Source organism: Lithobates pipiens, unplaced genomic scaffold (genome assembly GCF_037356315.1).
Source record: "Lithobates pipiens isolate NorthernLeopardFrog02 unplaced genomic scaffold, aLitPip1_a1.2 Scaffold_8, whole genome shotgun sequence".
In the NCBI taxonomy this organism is placed as follows: domain Eukaryota; kingdom Metazoa; phylum Chordata; class Amphibia; order Anura; family Ranidae; genus Lithobates; species Lithobates pipiens.
In genome coordinates, this window is record NW_027507903.1 from 470132774 (window position 1) to 470151966 (window position 19193).

General features: G+C 43.4%; 1 long non-coding RNA gene across 1 annotated transcript in view; it reads left to right on the forward strand.

The window, feature by feature from the left end:
- Positions 1–8837, forward strand: part of LOC143963268 (uncharacterized) — a 48268-nt gene extending 39431 nt beyond the window's left edge. The window contains exon 3 of the long non-coding RNA XR_013270924.1: positions 8220–8837. This is a non-coding gene — a long non-coding RNA (uncharacterized LOC143963268). The remainder of the gene's footprint in view (positions 1–8219) is intronic.
- Positions 8838–19193: the final 10356 nt, after the last annotated feature.

The following is a 19193-nucleotide window of genomic DNA, read 5'->3' on the forward strand; positions in this document are numbered from 1 at the left end:
ATGAAGGCAATTTTCACTAATAGCTCAGGATCAGATTACACACACAGCTGAAAAAGTAACCACTCCCCTTCATGCCTGCTGTGTTTAGATATCAGATGGGGAGGTAGTCCAGAAATTGAACATCGTGCTTGTGCTCTCTTTTTAGAAAATTTGGCAGGATCACCAGGTTATTTTTTGCACTTACCTACAAAATTTACAGTTTTTATTCTCTTCCATTACCCAATAACATTCTGTAAGGGACATAAACGAATTAGGAGGCATTTATCACTTGTGGGTTGCCGACACATGTTATTTTTCTTTGCTGATAACAATACAGCTTACGCCCCATACACACTATTCGATTTTCTGCTGATTTTTGTCTTCAGATTTACCAAAACCATGTAGTGCCTGATTACATATGTAGCACTGAACCCCAAAGGAGCTGTTGGTTTGATTTGTGCCTGTACTCTGCTAATAAACCCCACTAACTTGTCTCAGTCCCCTTGACACAGCTGTGGTGCACAATATACCTGTATTGACACTTCAGGATCTCCTGGCTCGACCTGCTGGGAGAAAACAATACTCCACACAACGGGGTACTTAACCAAAGTATATTTTAACATAAGTATTGGCAAACAGGTGGTTACAATAATTGTGCTGTCATCCCAACATAGAATGACAGAACAATGACTTTTGATATAACAACTATAAACAATATAATTGCATGGGGGCTCCCCCTACTTTTATAGCTATGTATGGGATCTCACTTAAAGTACTCAGTCTCTTTTGGTCTTCTTGTCTTCGCTAGCAATGATAATTCCTTATAATTTGTAATCCAAGGGTTAAAGTAATTAAAGTTCAGTTAAGGATGATCTAAGTGTTGCTTCCGTAATTATAATACAATACTTGAGATGCGATAATAAGTAGGCCTTATGCCTGTCTAATGTCAGTTGCTATAATTCCTCCTCCATGGGACTATGGATCCCAGCGAGGCCTGTATATAAGTCTGACTAGGAGCAAAGTTTAGTAAACTGTGGGCCTCAACCCGCTCACCAACTGGATCAAAAGCTCAGTATGGTAACTTTGGTCCGGTGTTTGCAGCTTGCTTCTATGTCAGCCGGCTCCGTCACTCCGTTCCATTCCGATAGGTGGACCTGGTCTTCAGATGCTCAAACAAGTGTCTCTGGTTCTTTCCAATCCGATCACTGTGTCTCTGGCACTTCAGGTCACTCACACAACCGAGCAGGGTTGCGCTCCGCAAGGGCAATAGGCCGCTTCCTCCGGGAGGCCTCCTCACAAGTCCTCACAGATAGGCCATGCATTCTCAAGAGACCTAAAATGGCTGCTCGGGCTCTTTTTATGTCCTACCCAGCATGCACTGTCAGAAAGGGTGTCCATTGGTAGGTCACCCGGCATCCTGGGTAAAAAGGTCAACTCTCCAGTGTAAATAATAGTCACTTCCTGTACAAAGTTCAATGCTTTGATAAAGCAAAAATCATTTAAGTCCACTATCAGTGTTTGGCCACTAGATGGCGCCAAACACTAAGCTATAGAAATGTACATAGACTTCCATTATAAATGCTAATATGCATTAGTAGACAAGGATACCAGCACTACACATACAAATTGAAACTCCTAAGGTTTGACCTCATATTATATGGGTTTGGAAAATCTGAAGGAAAAAATCAGCAGAAAATCTGTTAGTGTGTATGGGGCTTTAGGGTCCTGTTCTCCTGTATGGTTTGGCCTTTTTTCCAAGTGCATACACCTCCCAAAACATTTCAATGTCAATCTGTGGGTGAAATGTTTTAAACTAAGTAAAGTTGCAAATTCTTTGTGATCTGACAAATGGGCATCAATTATTGACCTTTGAATGGACTCCACGACTCCAGATTTGGGAATGTGGAGAACCCAGAAGGTTACTTTCTGCCCAGGACAGCCTCTTTTAAAAGGCAACTCACACCATTTTGGAGAACTTTGCCAAGGCACAGTTAGGAAGACCTTTTCTATATCCTACCAGTCCTTACTGGGAATATATTCCCAACAAGACCAATTTACCAAATGAGAAAAAGACTTGAATATTCTCTGATAACCAAAAAGACTGCATCCTATTATTTGCACACTGTATTATTTGCACACTCTGTAGCAGATATCAAGAAAGTACTTAAAAGATTTTAACACGCTGGTACAGGATCTCTACTGTTCTTGTTAAAATTTTCTGAAACAAAGTTACCTTACGATATCCCAGGAAATCACTGAAAGTAATATTTAGTAGCCAGCAAGTAGTGCTATGTCAAAAAAATGGGCACAAGGTAGAAAAGGCAAACTTAATAATTTCACCCACATATTGACGTTGAGATGTTTTGGGAGGTGTATGCGCCTGGAAAAAAGGCCAAACCATACACACTAACAGATTTTCTGCTGATTTTTTCCTTCAGATTTACCAAAACCATATAATATGAGGTCAAACCTAAGGAGTTTCAATTTGTATTTCAACTTCACCCAATATGGTTGGTATAGCTAGGCAAGCATAAAATGGATTAAAAATGGTAATAATCCACAAAGTGATTAACAGTAAGGTCTAGGCATAAGATGACATTTGACATTTAAATCAGCATAAACAGTAGCAAGGCTACCTTAAGTGCAGCAGTGAGTAGTAGTAAAGTTTAATCTACTGAGTGTTGGAACTATATTGCTTGAGCGCATTTATGGTGCTGATGCTAGTCCTAGACTGACTGGGTATGCACTGTCCAAAAGAAAAAGAGGATGGTAGAGAAGGGGGCAGGGAACAAAGGGGACTTGTAAAATAATAATTATGGGAGGTGCAGTCCTTTGAGATGTTCTTGTGCCGGCTAATGTTGGGGCTTTTTAAGAGCATTGTGCACTTAACAATAGTCACAGTTAACCTGCATGCAGTATAGGTATGGTATAGTCTCTGCAGAGGTGCACGGTGAATGTGGTTCAGATGCAGTTCAGTATAATGTGGTATAGTTGCAGTCTAGGGTTGGAAAAATTTTGGTATAGGGTGCAGTATGGGTGCCGAATGGATTGGTTATAATTGATGACCTGCTCTCAGTGGCTCAGTCCCTGTCTGCAGTATAAGCAATGGCTGAATAACAGCCCTCTCACCAGTCCCCAGGATCCTGCAGTGACCACTTTCTGTAGAAGGAGGAGAGGCTCTCAGTCACTGCACAGAATGCCTTCAGTGATTAGCGTTGGGAAATAGGTGAGAGGATGCTCGGTTCTCCCTGTGGCAACAGTGTAGACATGGAGGTATCTCTGCCACCAGGTTTCACTCTCTGGTCACTTGCCCTGTGCAAAGAGAATGAGGTTTCCAGTGCAGTTTGGTAAAAGCTGTTCCACCAACCTACTGCCTCCTCAATGTTCTATGGCAACTGTATTGTAAAGGTCCATAAGTCCCATTTTGTGACTGATGTTTCAGACTAAAATTCCTGTGATCCTCAGCGCTCTGCATAGAAGTCCATAAGCTTTCCTGGCTGTAGTACTCTCACTGCTGACTGGAGGGAATAGTGCAAAACAACATTCAGCATAACTGCAGAAATTGAAAGTAAACTGATTGTAATAAGGGAAATGTCACTTTCTCCATGTTTCTGTAGTCCAGCACCTGGCTTTACACAGAGCAAATAAAAACAATCCAATTTGATACATTAGCATTGGCAAGTTGCTGGACAGAGGCAGAGACATGGAACAGGGCAGGATCAGGTGACGTCTTTAAATCAAACATCTCATTAAAGAGACAGAAGGAACATTCTGTGTAATAATCTCCCTAATCTGCTTCTATTCCACCAATAAAGTCCCATCCGGATTCAACACAAACTGTTATTACATCTCCACACACAATGAGCTGCTTAATTATCGTCCTTTAAAAAGGCAATTCCCTGTAATTGGTTTTATTTTTTAGTTCTATAAATTAATTTGAACTACCGATATCAGACTTCTGGCGGCTCAAAGCTTCTGCTCATCCCAGCAACATTACGGTAGCTAATTCAATTAGGTGAAAATTGTTTAATAGAAAATATAATTGCTGATTCGCACAGAATTCCCATTAAGGCCGAGAGACGGTGACGGCGATGTCTGCGACTATTTGGGGTGGAATTGTGAGCGACGATCGTTCACACATAACAACAAAGTATTATGATGCCGCAAACGAGCACTCATTAGATGTTTCAATTTGGTGGCTGGATTCGGTCAGCAGATGCTGATGGGGGAAGATTGAGCCGCTGATTTCCATAAGCAATTTACATCTTATTGATCGCCTCTCCTGAAAGTGGTAATTGAGCGAAGGCTCGGCAGCAGGCCGCCCTCCGGCCTGAATTGTGTCCTGGCCGGATTACGTGGCTGATCAATACGCAGGCGGTCAAATTAAAGATGGAAGAGAATATTAACATTCAGCATGTGGGAGGAGTGTCAGTTCATCACAGTGCTAAATCATCAGCCTTACCTGCGTAATGAAAATATCAGTGCTAAAACATCAGCTGCCCCTGTGTACAGAGAAAAACAGTGCAACCCCCTCATCCCTTTAGCTGGGTACAGTAAAAATGACCATTGCTAAACAATCAGCCATACCTGTGTAGTACAGAGAGTGTGCACAGAGAATATCAGGGCTAAACCATCATTCTTACCTGTGTGCTATACTTTACATGGAATATCAGTGCTAAACCATCAGCCATACTTGTATACAGAGAATACAGTATCAGTGCTAAACCATCAGCCATACCTGTGCACAGAGAATATTCGTGCTAAACCATCAGCTGCACCTGCGTACAGAGAATATTCGTGCTAAACCATCAGCTGCACCTTTGTACAGAGAATATGTGTGCTTTTACCGCTGCCCTATCCCCGAAAAAAGTGTACAAAGATTATAATTTCCAAATCAACAGCTGTACTTGTGTACAGAGATTATCAGTGCTAAACCATCAGTCATACCTGTGTACAATGGGCAACAATGCTATGCTATACCCCACCCTCTCCGACTGCACAAAGCTTATCATTGCCAAATCATTAGCTGTATCTGTGTACAGAGATACGACGTAGCGCTACGTCGGCAGGGGGCGCTGATTTTAATGAGTTCTTCCCCAAACAGCACAGAGGTCACCAGTCACCCAAGCAACAGTCCATTCATACAGTCTCCAATAAACTTTCTAGGGGTTATCTTTTTTATAGTTTATTGCTGGTAGAATGTGGGACAGGATAGGGATTAGGGCAAGGGGTGCTCCAAAACATGCAACACACAGAAATTTGACGAAATTCTTGACCTTAGAAAGTACAGAAGTTCAACAGTCTAGGGCCCCCCCACAGCTGAAGACCATAGAGTGTCTGAGTAAGCTAACACTTCACAGTTGTAGACCATGAAGCAAAGTTCTTTGGCATATAATAGTGGACAGTTCAAGCCCTCACAGCTAAAGACCATGAGTTAAATTGTTAAAAGGTTAGGGCCTCACATCATACCATAAGGAAAATCTCCTTGGCATAAGTGCATCTTCTTGGTACTGGTAGAATACTGGGGAGTCTTGGCCTCACAGCTGAAGGCCATAAGGCAAGTCTTTTGGACATCTAGGTACCTTGCACCAAGCACAGTAATCAATTCCCAACACACACAGTCTCAAGGATTAATTTAGGGTCAATACTCACAAGTCCCCAGAACAGCTACCAGCTTCCAGATTCCATACATGTTTACAGACAATATCAGTGCTATACTTTCCCTTACTGCACTTGTGTACAGAGAATGTAATTTCTAAATCATTATTTGTACCTGTTTGTGGGCAGGGTCTATTCGCCCTGCATGTTGTGGTACCTTTCTCCTGTGTGCACATTCATCAATGCCCGGGATCAGTGAAAGTTCATATGAAAGTCAATTATTATGATGGTACCCCGACTTAGAGATGAGCCACACTGTGTGCAGTAGGAAAACATACAAAGTTCCTCTGTGAAGTGTCTTGTCTCATGTCACTGCACACATTGCTGTCAATTGTTTGCATTTTGGAGGGTCACTGCTGAGCCTATGCCCACTCCACCAGTCCAGTGTACTTCTTCCACCTCACTCCGAGTGACAGATTAGCAAGAACCTCACGAGTGCTCCAGTTAACTGCTTCTCACCTGTACTATGTAGCTAGATTCATGGGGTCTCCATACTGTGGGTTCAGTCCCAGATGCCTTGGGGGGAACCAACTGCTAGGGAGGGAGCCAAATCACCTCCCTCCTTGCTATCGGTGGACCTGTTACCTTCACCAAGTACCACACTTCTTGACCGGCTGCTATACACTTCCCACCAGTTCCTGGTTACCTATAGCATCTGCTCTCCAACTCCAACTCTCCTGCCGAATTAACCTACAGGATATAATATAAGTCTTTGGCTCAGTGAAGCAACCTGAGGAAAGCCACAGGTGCACAGCACTGTTCTTGCAGATCAGTGTGAAAGCAGCCTAATAACCCTTTTTTATAAGTGCTAACATGCCCATTGCAGAAGTGCAGTGTATGTGATGTTTAATGCACTAACTTTCTTCTCCTCTTCCAGCTTCTGCTGGCATCACTATCCAAGCTGCTAGAAAGGTCCCAGGTGAAATGCTTCACTCTGGTATCACTCTGCCTAGAACAGGATCTGGCTCTACAGAGGAAGCATCGGCTTATGCAGCTCTTGCTTCCTCCACAACCATCTGCTTCCTCTGCTTTGCCAGCTCCTTGCACTCTCTGATGCTCTACAATGGCGGGTCGGCAACCTGTTGTTGGCAATCTGGGCTTGCCAACCTGACATCCCAGAGCATGGGAATGGACTTCCCTGGTTTGAGGTTGTGGGCTACTTCAGAAGGCTCGTCTGATGAGCACCCCTGCCCTAGTCACTACTCTAACCTCTAGTTGCAGCCTAAGCACTTTCATTGCTTTCTCTTCACTACAGGTTTCCCATCCCTAACTATGATACCTAGTGATCATTTTGGGGAACTACACTGGGCACACCTGTGCCCCTACCCTACACTTGTGTACAGAGAATATCAGTGCTTAGCCCCACCAATCCTTTGTACAGAGAATCAGCTTTATATATGCCTCTGTGTTTAGAAAATACCAGTGCTAAAACCATATTTTATAATTATGTATACATAATGTCAGTGTTATATCAACCAGTAATATGGGTAATGTTTTTCTTCTCTTTTTTATAAGTCTGCCATCCAACATTTGTCCGATGGAGCGTACAAATGGTCAGAATGTAGGCCAACAGTCTGTCAACACACAATTCCCGTCTGAAAATATGATCATGTGTACGAGGCTTTAGACTGCATACACACTAGCATTTTTTTAAGCTCCTAAAAGATATTAACTTTTTTTTTCTGCTCCTAGAAGCTATTAGTGTTATCCTATGTGTTATGTATTTTTTGAGCTTATAAAAAATTGCTAGTGTGCATGGAGCTTTAAAACAAAGTATCTGTTGGCTACTTATAGGCAAGTCCCTGTCTTGTACCTATAGATAAGTCCCTGTCTGGTCTGTTGGCTTATATCCCTCTATTGCTAGCACCAGTGACTTGCCAGATTCAGCTTTCACCCTTGGACAATTTAATTATAAAAATAGAAGAGACATCCCCGAAGGGTACGATACACAGCAGCCAAACTCCCGCAGAGTTTAAGTGCAACATTGCAACAGAGTATGATATGGGAGACCCTGCACACCTCTCTTCAAGCAGACTGGAAACTTTTGTCAGCTCCCCAAAGTTTTGTATTGTGCAAAGCATCTGCTTTCTCTGTAAATCTGATGTCAGGGTATCTTCCATCTGCCCAGACTCTTAAGAACATTCTCCACACTGTTCAATGAAGTTACAAAGATGCTTCCACCATTTATCTCCTCTATCATTCACTGCTGGTGACAATAAAGACAAAGAGGCACATTGATGTTCAATCCCGATATAAATTATTGAATGACAATCTCACCATTCACAACCTTCTCTATTTTCTTAAAGCCAGATAAACACTTGACAAGATTTTTCTGAGGAAGTTTGTCTTTTGAAGCATATTCTGCTGTTGCTGACAATCAGTTCTCTGGCAAGTTCTTTTATTTTTCTGTCATAACCATGTTTAATCAATTTTATTCCATTTTTTTATTATAGTTGTGTGACATTCTGCCACCTTATTCTAAAAAAATATAAGTACACCTATTTGGCTACAGATTCTACAACTGATATTTGCTATAGTGTTTATTTTCTAACTGTATTGTTCCTTTATATTTTTCTTCCAAGCCTTTGGAAGATTCCTGATGACATTGTGGTCGAGAGTCTACAGAGTAAATATAAACCAACTATACACAATGGAACACAGAACAAGAAGAGGACATCAGACTTACTATTGTGAAACTTTAAAATATTCGAAAAATGTCTACATACTGCCAGTGATGTCATACTAAACTTCCAGAGATGTCACACAACACTTTTTTTTGTTGTTATTTAATGCCTCTAGTCATTATACTAAACTTCCAAAGATGTCACACTATGCATCCCTTGTTGTCATATCATGCCTCTTGTGATGCCATACTAAAATTTTAGAGATGTCACACTGTGCTTCCTGTGATGTCATACCATACCTCTAGTAACGTGCATACTAAACTTACAGAAAAGTCACACTATGCTTCCTTTGTTGGCATATCATGCCTCTAGTCATGTCATACTAAACTTTCAGAAAAGTCACACTATGCTTTCTTTGTGAATTAATGAATGATTTGTATAGCATTGCAAATGCAAACTGAATCGCCTCAAGGCGCTCAATCTGTCCTGTGTTGTCTAGCTTCTTAGAAGAGGTAGGTCTTGAGTTTTTTCCTGAAGGCCTGATGGTTTTCTTCCATGCGGCTGTAAGTTAGTAGAACGTTCCATAGCCGTGGTCCTTGGACTGTGAATCTTTATTCTCCCTTTGATTTGTAGTGAGATTTGGGAATGAGGAGGAGGTATGGGTTAGATGATCAGAGACTGCGATTGGGTGTGTAGAGTGTTATCTTCTCGCGTAGGTATTGAGGAGCATTTCCTTGTATGCATTTGTATGCATTTGTGGGTGAGGCAGAGGGTCTTGAATGTAATTCAATTCTTTATGGTTAGCCAATGTAGGCTCCTCAGGGCGGGGGAGATGGACTCCCAGGTTTTTTTTCCTGTTCTCAGTCTTACCGCCGTGTTTTGTTTGAGTTGTAAGCGCGCAAGTTGATATTGGGGTAGTCCTATGTAAAGGGAGTTTGCGTAGTCAAGTCGGGAATTAATGATTGTTCCAACTACTGCTGCTTTGTCCTCAGTTGGAATGAAGGGGATGAGATAGTGAGATCCGCTGACTACTGATCCAATTTGTGCATCCATTGACATTTCTGAGTCAAAGATGACTCTGAGACTCTTGGCTTTGGTGCTTGGAGAGATGGTCTGTCCAAAGATGGTGGGAGGTGTCCATGGGGTCTTAGTTTTGGAATTTTGGTTTGCGTGTAGGAGAAAAAGCTCTGTTTTTGATTTGTTGAGTTTGAGGGAGCTAGTGGTCATCCAGTCGTCTTTCAAAGTGAGGCATTTTTCTAGTTGCTTATGATGGTCTTTTTGTCCAGTGATGCGAAAGTAGAGTTGAGCGTCATCAGCGTATGAGTGGAAGCAGAGGTCTTATATTCTGATGATTTTGAGGAGTGGGTGGATGTAGATGTTGAAGAGCACTGGTGACAGTGGTGAACCTTTAGGGACTCCACAAGAGATTGCCCGGGTTTCAGAGGTGAAGGCTCCTAGTTTCACTGTTTGAGAATGATTTCCTAAGAAGGATGCGAACCATTGTAGATCTGAATCTGAGACTCCAGCTACTTCTGTGAGGCGGATGAGTAGAGTATTGTGGTCCACTGTATCAAACGCTGCACTGAGGTCCAACAGTACTAGGAGACATGATTCTCCGTCATCTGCTGCTTCGAGGGTGTCGTCCCATTTTTTGAGAAGTGACGTTTCTTTGCCATGGCCTGGGCGGTAGCCTAATTGCAGAGGGTCCAAGAGTTTGTGTGTGTCCAGGTGGTGGTGTAGCTGTTGTACTACATAATCTTTCTCCATAATCTTGGAGATGGTGTTAAGGCTTGTTATCGGTCTGCGGTAGTTATGGTCTTGAGGGTCGAGGTTGGGTTTCTTTAGCAGGGGTTTGATGATGCCTTGCTTGAGGGCAGTCGGAACAATCCCTTCTTTGAACGACTGATTTATGAGGTGTGTTATAGTAGGAGCCAAGATTTCAGAACATTCTTTCAGGAGTTTTGTGGGAATGATGTTGATTGGTGATGTGCTGTCTTGGAGGCTTTTGATGATGTTTTTAGTGGTGTCGGTGGAGATTGGGGGTCATAGAAAAAAAATGATTTTTTTGATGTTCGTGTCGGTATCTTCTTTTTGCTTTGGTTGAATGAGGTTGGTTGTTTTTTTCTGATGAATTGTCTTCCTGATGTTGTCGATTTTGTTGATGAAAAAGTCTGATAACTCATTGCAGAATTCTTTTCATTCAGTTTCGTTTGCTGGGGGCTCTAAGCAGGTAGGGTTCATTGATTGAGTGACTATTTTGAAAAGTTCCCGAGGGCAATTTAAGGCAGATGAGATGGTGTTTGAGAAATGTTATTTTTTCACTTTGAACAGAGCTTTGTGGTATTTCTCTATGAGTGCTTTGTAGATTGTGTGGATTTCCTTGGTAGGATTTCTTCTCCATACTCTTTCAGCTATTCTGCGTTCTTGCTTGAGTAGCGTGAGCGTGACAATAAACCATCCCGAGTTTTTTTTCCGGATGAGTGTTCTGCGTTTTGGAGTCAATGAGTCTGCTGTTTGTAGTACTGCCTTGTTTAGGGAGTTGAGTGTTTGTTCCGTTGACAGGTTTAAATTTAGCATTGCTATTTTGTTTGGTAGTGTGGTTTTAAAGAGTTCGGAGTGTAGTTTCTTCTGAGATCTGGTACAGTGTGTTGATGTTGTGTATTTCCGTTTTTTTGGAGAGTAGTGTTAGTGGTGATTTTGAATTTGATAGCGCGGTGGTCCGTCCATGGTAGCGGTATGTTGTCGAAAATGTTGATGTCCATAATTTGTTTAAAGATGAGGTTCAGAGTGTGTCTTGACCCATGAGTGGGAGCCTTTATCAGCTGCTGGAGACCCAATTCTTCCAGTTGGTTAATGTAGGCGTTAGTGATAGGGTATTGGGTAGAGTTTGCCCAGAGGTTAAAGTCTCCAAGTACTAGAAAGTTTTTGTTTTCAGAATGTGTATTGAAATTAATTCAGTGAGGGGTGTAAGGAGATTAGTCTTTGGTCCTGGTGGTCTATAGCATAGTAGTATGTGGGGGGTGTCTTGGGGTGTTGTTTGAAGATGTAGAGTGTCTCCATGAAAGGCACTGAGTTCTGTAAAGTTGGTTTGGTGAGCACAAGGTGAGATTTAAAGATCACTGCTAGGCCTCCTCCTTTTTCCTTTTCTATGCTCAGTTAGGATACTGTAGTTCTCAGGCACCAATTTGGTTAGGATAATGTTATCACATCATGCCTCTTGTGATACCATATTAAATTATAGATATGTCACACTATGCTTCCTGTGATACTATACCTCTAGTGATGTCATACTAAACATCTAGAGATGTCACACTACGCTTCCTCTCATGTCATACCATACCCCTTGTAATGCCACCAGGGTAAGTGCATCCTTACTTTGGTGGCAAACTGTGAATTGCCCTTTACATTTGTGGTTGGTAGTAACGTACAATCTTATGTTAGTGGGACGTGTCTCCTTATGTTGGTGGTCAGGGGGTAAATGCTCCCTACATGGTTACTGGCAGGAACCTTTTTTGTCGCACAAAAATTAGCATGGACAGTCTTAGGTTCCTGACACCCTGAAAGATGTTGGTTTCACTGTATAATACTTTTGTTAAATACAGCTTCTGAAGATTATACAATGGGGTTGATTTACTAATACTGGAGAGTACAAAGCACCCCAACCAGAATAAGAGGGGAGAAGAAGTGCTGTGCCTGCCAAGTGGTTCCTGTGCCAAGTTCGCTGGATACTGCTACATATAAGAGCCAAGAGGCTGGACTGGATAGGGTCTGCTGTACTTGCTGCGATCCATGCCATCATCGCCCAGAGTTGTTGAGGAGAACGCAATCCCGCCTGCTTCTACTTTCAGCCAGTTTAAAAAAAGTACCCCCCCCCCCACCATTCATCCAATCAACCACCATCAGGGTGTAGCAAAGGAAGTAACTGGCAAGATACTCACAGACCCACTGTTAAGCTGCATCTATTCTTGAACAACTGTCAGTCACAGACCCCACACTTGCTGCCATGGAAATTGCTTGTGCTGTTCTACACAGGGTCTAATGTAGCACAGTTATCTGTCCTGGTCCCCAGAGTGCTGGATTGGTGCATACCATTACATTTAGCAATTGTGTCCATCAGCAATTTACTGCAATTGTGTCCATCATTGTGCACATCCTTGAATTTGATGGCTGCCATTGGGCCTATCTTCTTCTAAGGATTCTTCCACATGAAAGAGTCCCCTCATTTATTATGTGTAGCCTTCTAGTAGAGCTGCACAATTCTGGCTAAAATCAAAAAATTTTTGCTTAAAATAAAAAACAGGATTCTCACGGCGTAATGTCATCTTTCATAGTATACAAAAAATTTGGGCTAACTTTATTGTTTATTTTTTAAATTCCTTAACCACTTGGGATCCGCGCTATTGCCAAATGACGGCATTAGCGTGGACCTACTTTTCCGGGACTACGTCTATTGACGTCGTCCCGTGCACGAGCAGCCTGCACGCCCCCTGAGGGGCGCGAGCGGCGCGCTCTGTGATCGGCGAGTCCATGAGACTCGCCTGATCACCGATCCGTGGAAGGGGTCGATCCCGACCCCTTATCACGTGATCAGCTGTCAGCCAATGACAGCTGATCATGTGATAGAACGGAGCCGGTAATCGGCTATTATTCCTCCTCGCGCTGACAGCGCGAGGAGAAAAAAAAGAGCCGATCACCGGCGGCCGTGATCGGGACATCAGTCCCGATCACGGCCAGCAATACAAGCCACCACCTGCCCCCTGCCAGTGCCCACCTGCCCGCTGAAGTGCCATCCTGAATAAAAGTAAGTGCCCCCCGTCAGTGCCACCTAGCAGTGCCCATAGTGCTCACAGTGCCACCCACAGTGCCCACAATCTGCCTCAAAGGTGCTGCACCCCAGTGCCGCCCATCAGTGCCCAGCAGTGCCGCCCATCAGTGCCCAGCAGTGCCACCTATCAGAGCCACCTATCAGTGCCACCTATCAGTGCCCATCAGTCCCATCTATCAGTGGTACCTATCAGTGCCCATCCGTGCCACCCATCCGTGCCACTTATCCGTGCCACCCATCCGTGCCATCTTATCTGTGCCCATCTTTGCCCATCAGTGCCGCCTTATCTGTGCCCATCGGTGCCGCCTTATCTGTGCCTATTAGTGCCGCCTTAACTATGCCTATCAGTGCCCACCAGTGCAGCCTATCAGTGCCCACCAATGCAGCCTATCAGTGCCCACCAATGCAGCCCATCAGTGCCCACCAATGCAGCCTATCAGTGCCGCCTCATCAGCACACTTCAATGAAGGAGAAAAATGACCCGTTTGCAAAATTTTATAACAAACTATTAAAACATGATTTTTTATTTTTTTTTGCATCTTTTTTTGTTTGTTTAGCAAAAAATAAAACTCCGAGCTGTAACTAAATACCACCAAAAGAAAGCTCTATTTGTGGGAAAAAAAATTATAAAAATTTCATTTGGGTACAGTGTTGTATGACCGCGCAATTGTCATTCAAAGTGCATCAGCGCTGAAAGCTGAAAATTGGTCTGGGACTGAGGGGGGTTTAAGTGCCCAGTAAGCAAGTGGTTAAAGTGTATTTTTTCCAAAAAAGTTGCATTTGAAAGACCGCTGCGCAAATAGTGTGACATAAAATATTGCAACAACCACCATTTTATTCTCCAGGTTCTCTGCTAAAAAAAATATGTATAATGTTTGGGGGTCCAAATAATTTTCTAGCAAAAACTACTGATTTTAACTTGTAAGCAACAAAAGACAGAAAAAGTTTTAGTCTTTAATTGGTTAAACAGACCTTATTTACAGTCTGAAACTCATCCCTTTGCTGTAATAACGAAATGTTTACAATGTTTCTCTTTACCTGATGTTGAGATAAACTTGGCAGGCTGCCTGGATTTTTCTTTTTTTGTCAGCTGTTAGAAGTGATCAGAGAACTTTCTGCACATGTTACAGATGTAGCACCCTGAAGTATAGGCAGGGTTGCTCCTACATTTACCTGCCAGGTATAGTTGCCTTGGCCAATTGTTAGGGATCAATTGATTTCACCCTAAGTCTGGAATTGCTGCAGTTCTTCTGTCGCTGGGTGGCCGTGTACCTGGTGACATTAGATAAGACGAGGGCAATCTGGGTGAATGTGTTGTTGGCTGCCCGGGCTGCTAGGCCGGAGTTTGGTCCTTTCCTGGGTACATTTGGCTGTTAGGCTTTCTTAGGGCCTATCAAGAAGCAAGAGAGCAGTGTAGAGTTGGGACTGCGGCTTGCAGTCCAACCAGAAGTGACAGTTCTGTTGGCCCAAGAACCTGTCCTGGTCAGAGGTAGAGGGGAAGCTGTCACCACTAAGGAACCAACCACCTTATTGCCAAGTACCAGAGCAGTATTCTCACCAACCGGGGATGGTGAAGAATCGGGAAACTTTAGCAGGTGCCAAGCCAGGGACACAGCCAGTGGGGTGATGCTTGATGAGTATCTGGGGTGCCAAGCCAGGAACTGAGCAGGGAAGTGGGGGTGACACTTGAGGAAGATAGATTGGAAGAGCTCACGGAATTCAGTGGCAGTGAATCAGCCAGTCTAGTGAGAGAGAATGGGAGGTCATTGGGCTAAGAATCTACAAGAGGTGATTGTAGGAGGAGTAAAGGTGCTTGTTACAACTCGTGTTAGGAACTGTTATAAGACTGTTGCCATAGGAGACAGCACTCCTACACATGCAGATTTGGTGTCTTGCTGGATGCCTTTCCCTGCATCAATGTCTACCTGTAGAAGTCTCGGAGTCTGCCAATTAACATTGCAACTTTGTGTCCTTGCCTTAACCCTCCCTCCCACAGTTCTGTTCAAGAGAAAACTAAATCTCTTTGCATTCAAGTAGTATCTGGCACCCATGAATCTATCTTGCACTACACCCACCATGCCTGGTAACTCACTCTTTATAGAAGGATGTCAGCTGTCCCTGGCTCTGGAGGTTCTCATTAGGCTAAAAGGGGCCTGGGACCTCGCTACACATAGATTTGGGAAATTCAGTTTTAAAATCAGGAGGGGGGTAGAATTACGATTTAGATTTTTTAACGATTAATTGTGCAGCTCTACCTCCTAGATATATTGCTTCAACTCTCAGTTTGTAGACATATTCTTAATATCCTGTGTGCCAATGTTTTTAAAGGGCCCCAACGTAGCTGGCAGAAGATCTATTAAAAAGGCTTACTTATTCCAACCACTTTATCCTGAAGGCAATTCTGTGTTTAACTTTGACGTTTCATCTTGCAGGCTTAAACCTAGCCCTTGTTTGAGAGCTCTCAAATGGCATAGTTGGTCTACACTGTTTACTCATTTGACCACTCAGGGCGTTTCATCTTATAGAGAGAGAGCTACTGTTAATGCCCTTTGGAGCCACAGTATAATCTGGAGTCTGAATCTCTTACTAGAGGACCTGCGAGGTCAGTTACACCAGCAACATTGTGTTCATACTGATTGACTTTCATGTGTCAATATATTTTGTTATACTTTATGATCTCAACTTGCCAACTCAGTCTGCTTATCGTTTTTATAATTTTATGACCTTAGTCTGTTAATACAGTCTAATTCCTGTGTGCCTGCTAAGGTTTACGGAAAGGTATACCAGTGAGGCCTCACATAAAGCTGGGCCAGAGCAGAGGACCTAAATTATCAGCGGCTCCTGCAGGGGCAGCACTACATAAAGGTGGGTTGCATTATTATGTGGGCCTCAATGACAAAAATGTATTAATTTATTGAACTAGTCATTTAAAATGTTAGTGAAGAAAACCCGTTCTTACCCAGAACATGTCATCATAGCCATGTCAGAAGAACTAAAACAGCAGGAACTTCTTTAGAAAATTGGAGAAAACACAGGTCTTCTTCACAGAGAAGGAAAACACTTAAGTTAGTGTATCACAGGACAGAGACAATGATGGTACATAAACACAACAAATTCTCATTAAGACATTGAGCTTAGCAATAAGGTCAGTCAATGGTAGAATCTGCTCTCTGCTTGGCTGCTTTGGGACATGAAACTTTTGGAATGGTACATATGGTGGCAGCTGGGAGGAAAGATAAGGCTTTTCTCTAGAACTAATCCCTTTGTAAGGAGCATAGAGGCTTTGTTATGTGAAGTGTGAAGATTTCAATGCCCCGCGCAAATAAAATATCGATGGCCAACACATCAACCAACTTCCTTATTGCATTACAGCAGTAGAGGAGCAGAACTGCGGGTAACAACAATTGATGAGACTGGATGAGAGGGCCCGAGAGTAAGAGAGAGAACATGACTGAGAGGAGACATCACACTCCTTTGAAGAGTCCTTCAGAGACATCACAAAGTGACCAGCAGATCATTTATGGTTAGAGATCATCCAAAATTACAAATAACAGCTAGCCATAACTGGGTTAAAGAGGGGAAGGCATCTGGGTGACAGCAGGGGGAAGCATGCCCGTATTGACAAGAATCATGTCAGGAAAAATATAATTATTTTCTGCTGATCGTCCTCTGAAAGTGCTAATTGTCTGGCTGTTATGCTGATTCTCTGGCTTCATTACTGGTTGATTGGTTGGTAAAAACCATTCAAAGGACTCGTAATGGTGACCATCCATTCCTATGGTACCCGCAGCTCTGCTTTGTCAAGGGATCATGCTCTAACTGGTGCCAGATCCTTGTTTAGTGAAGGAATGAGGTTGGGGCTTGCCTTGGGAAGCTGAAACAAGGCTGTGAAATATTTATCATATTCTGCATTACCACTGGCCACCACTAGAGGGAGACTCTTCTAAAATCTGACTGGATGGATACACTGGCAGAAGCAAATCTTTCATTCAGTCTGAAGATAGTGAAGCAGCCACATGAATTTCCACACATTGGCATTAATCTGCATGCAATCAGCAGCCAGGCACTAGTAATATAATACATATAGGCAGAAGTAATATAATGCAACAATCTTTCTATGAATGTAAATTCTTAGGTTAGTACACAGAAGGCTGATTTGTTAAATGTTATATTTAATATACTTATATAGATATAGATGGGCAGTGCATATAAATATTTACAAGTGAAAATTACAAAAAGACAAGAAAATTAAATATAGCAATTTGCTATAAAATAAACAAGTACCGTATATACTCGAGTATAGGCCGACCCGAATATAAGCCGAGGCCCCCAATTTACCCCCAAAAAAACTGGCAAACTTATTGACTCGTGTATAAGCCGAGGGTGAGACATGCCTGTCCATCCCTGTGTGTGTGTCCGTCCATCCCTGTGTGTCCGTCCATCCCTGTGTGTCCGTCCATCCCTGTGTGTCCGTCCATCCATCCCTGTGTGTGTGTGTGTGTCCATCCATCCATCCATCCCTGTGTGTGTGTGTCTCCATCCATCCATCCATCCATCCCTGTGTGTGTGTGTCTCCATCCATCCATCCATCCATCCCTGTGTGTGTGTGTCTCCATCCATCCATCCATCCCTGTGTGTGTGTGTATCCATCCATCCCTGTGTGTGTGTGTGTCTCCATCCATCCATCCATCCGTGTGTGTGTGTCTCCATCCGTGTGTGTGTGTGTGTGTGTGTGTGTGTGTGTGTGTGTGTGTGTGTGTGTGTGTGTGTGTCCAGCCTACCTGTGTCCCGAGCCTTTGTCCCGAGCCTCCGTCCCGTGTCGTGCCTTGCCTTCGTCCCGTCCCGTCCCGTCCTGTCCCGTGCCGTGCCTTGCCTTGCCTCCGTCCCGTGCCCTCTTCGTCGGCGGCCATTGTAAAATTCAAAAGCCGCGCCTCCTCCTTCGCCTGTGATAGGCGGAACACTGAATTTCCCAGCAGCCTGTGTTCCGCCTATCACGGACGTCGTATCATCCTCGTCCGTAGTACGAGGATGAGACGATGCCCGTGATAGGCGGAACACAGGCTGCTGGGAAATTCAGTGTTCCGCCTATCACAGGCGAAGGCGGAGCCGGAGGCGCGGCTTTTGAATCATAGAATGGCCGCTGTCTGTCTGCTCGACACGCTGATCGAGCGGGCAGACAGCGATGACTCGAGTATAAGCCGAGGGGGGCACTTTCAGCCTCAAAAAAGAGGCTGAAAATCTCGGCTTATACTCGAGTATATACGGTAATATGTTTTTTCCTGTTCAGATATAATTGTTTGTCCACTTGGATGAAATAGGAACATATTTGTAACATCATACCACTTTGTATTTCTTTTTTTTTTCACAATCAAAGGTTTTTACCACTTTGTATTTCTAACGTTACATGCTACTTCAAGGGTCTGCCAGCCCCTGCTTATTGGGCAGGAGGTGATGATGCTGGTTTTATTCTTCAATGAGGAGCTTGGAGGTGAATAGGGTGACACAGGAAGGTTAATTATTATTTTTGGAGATTGGCCTATAGAATTACATGCCCTTCATCAAACAAGACAGTAAACATACTGTTAATGTATTTCAACTGTGTATTTAGCAGTTTTTGAGAGTTTCATGTTAATATTGCAAAAAAAAAAGAACACCTTTCCCTGCTGACCGTAGGCATGCACACAGGGTGTGTCTGGGCACACCCCAATCGTCCCATGTGGTGCAGATTCCTCTTGTTTAGAGCCCTGATATTTCACCAAAGCTCCCTAATGGGGCGCCTAAAAACATTGTAAATACAAGTAATAAAAATAATAAAATTGTAAAAAATAAAAACGACTGACCAATCTTTGCCCTATTGAGACTGTCCACTGCTCTACTGACACCTTCAGTGTATATACACATGCACATATGTGTTTTTGAGCTTTGGGGTGCACACCCTAATGCAATAGGCTGTGCACACCTATGCTGCTGACGATCAGGGGCGGACAGACAACTCATGGGGCCCCCAGGCAATAGGAGATTATGGGGCCCCCAGGCAATCAGAGATTATGGGGCCGCACAGTATACACACACACACACACACACATAGTATACACATAAATGTACAC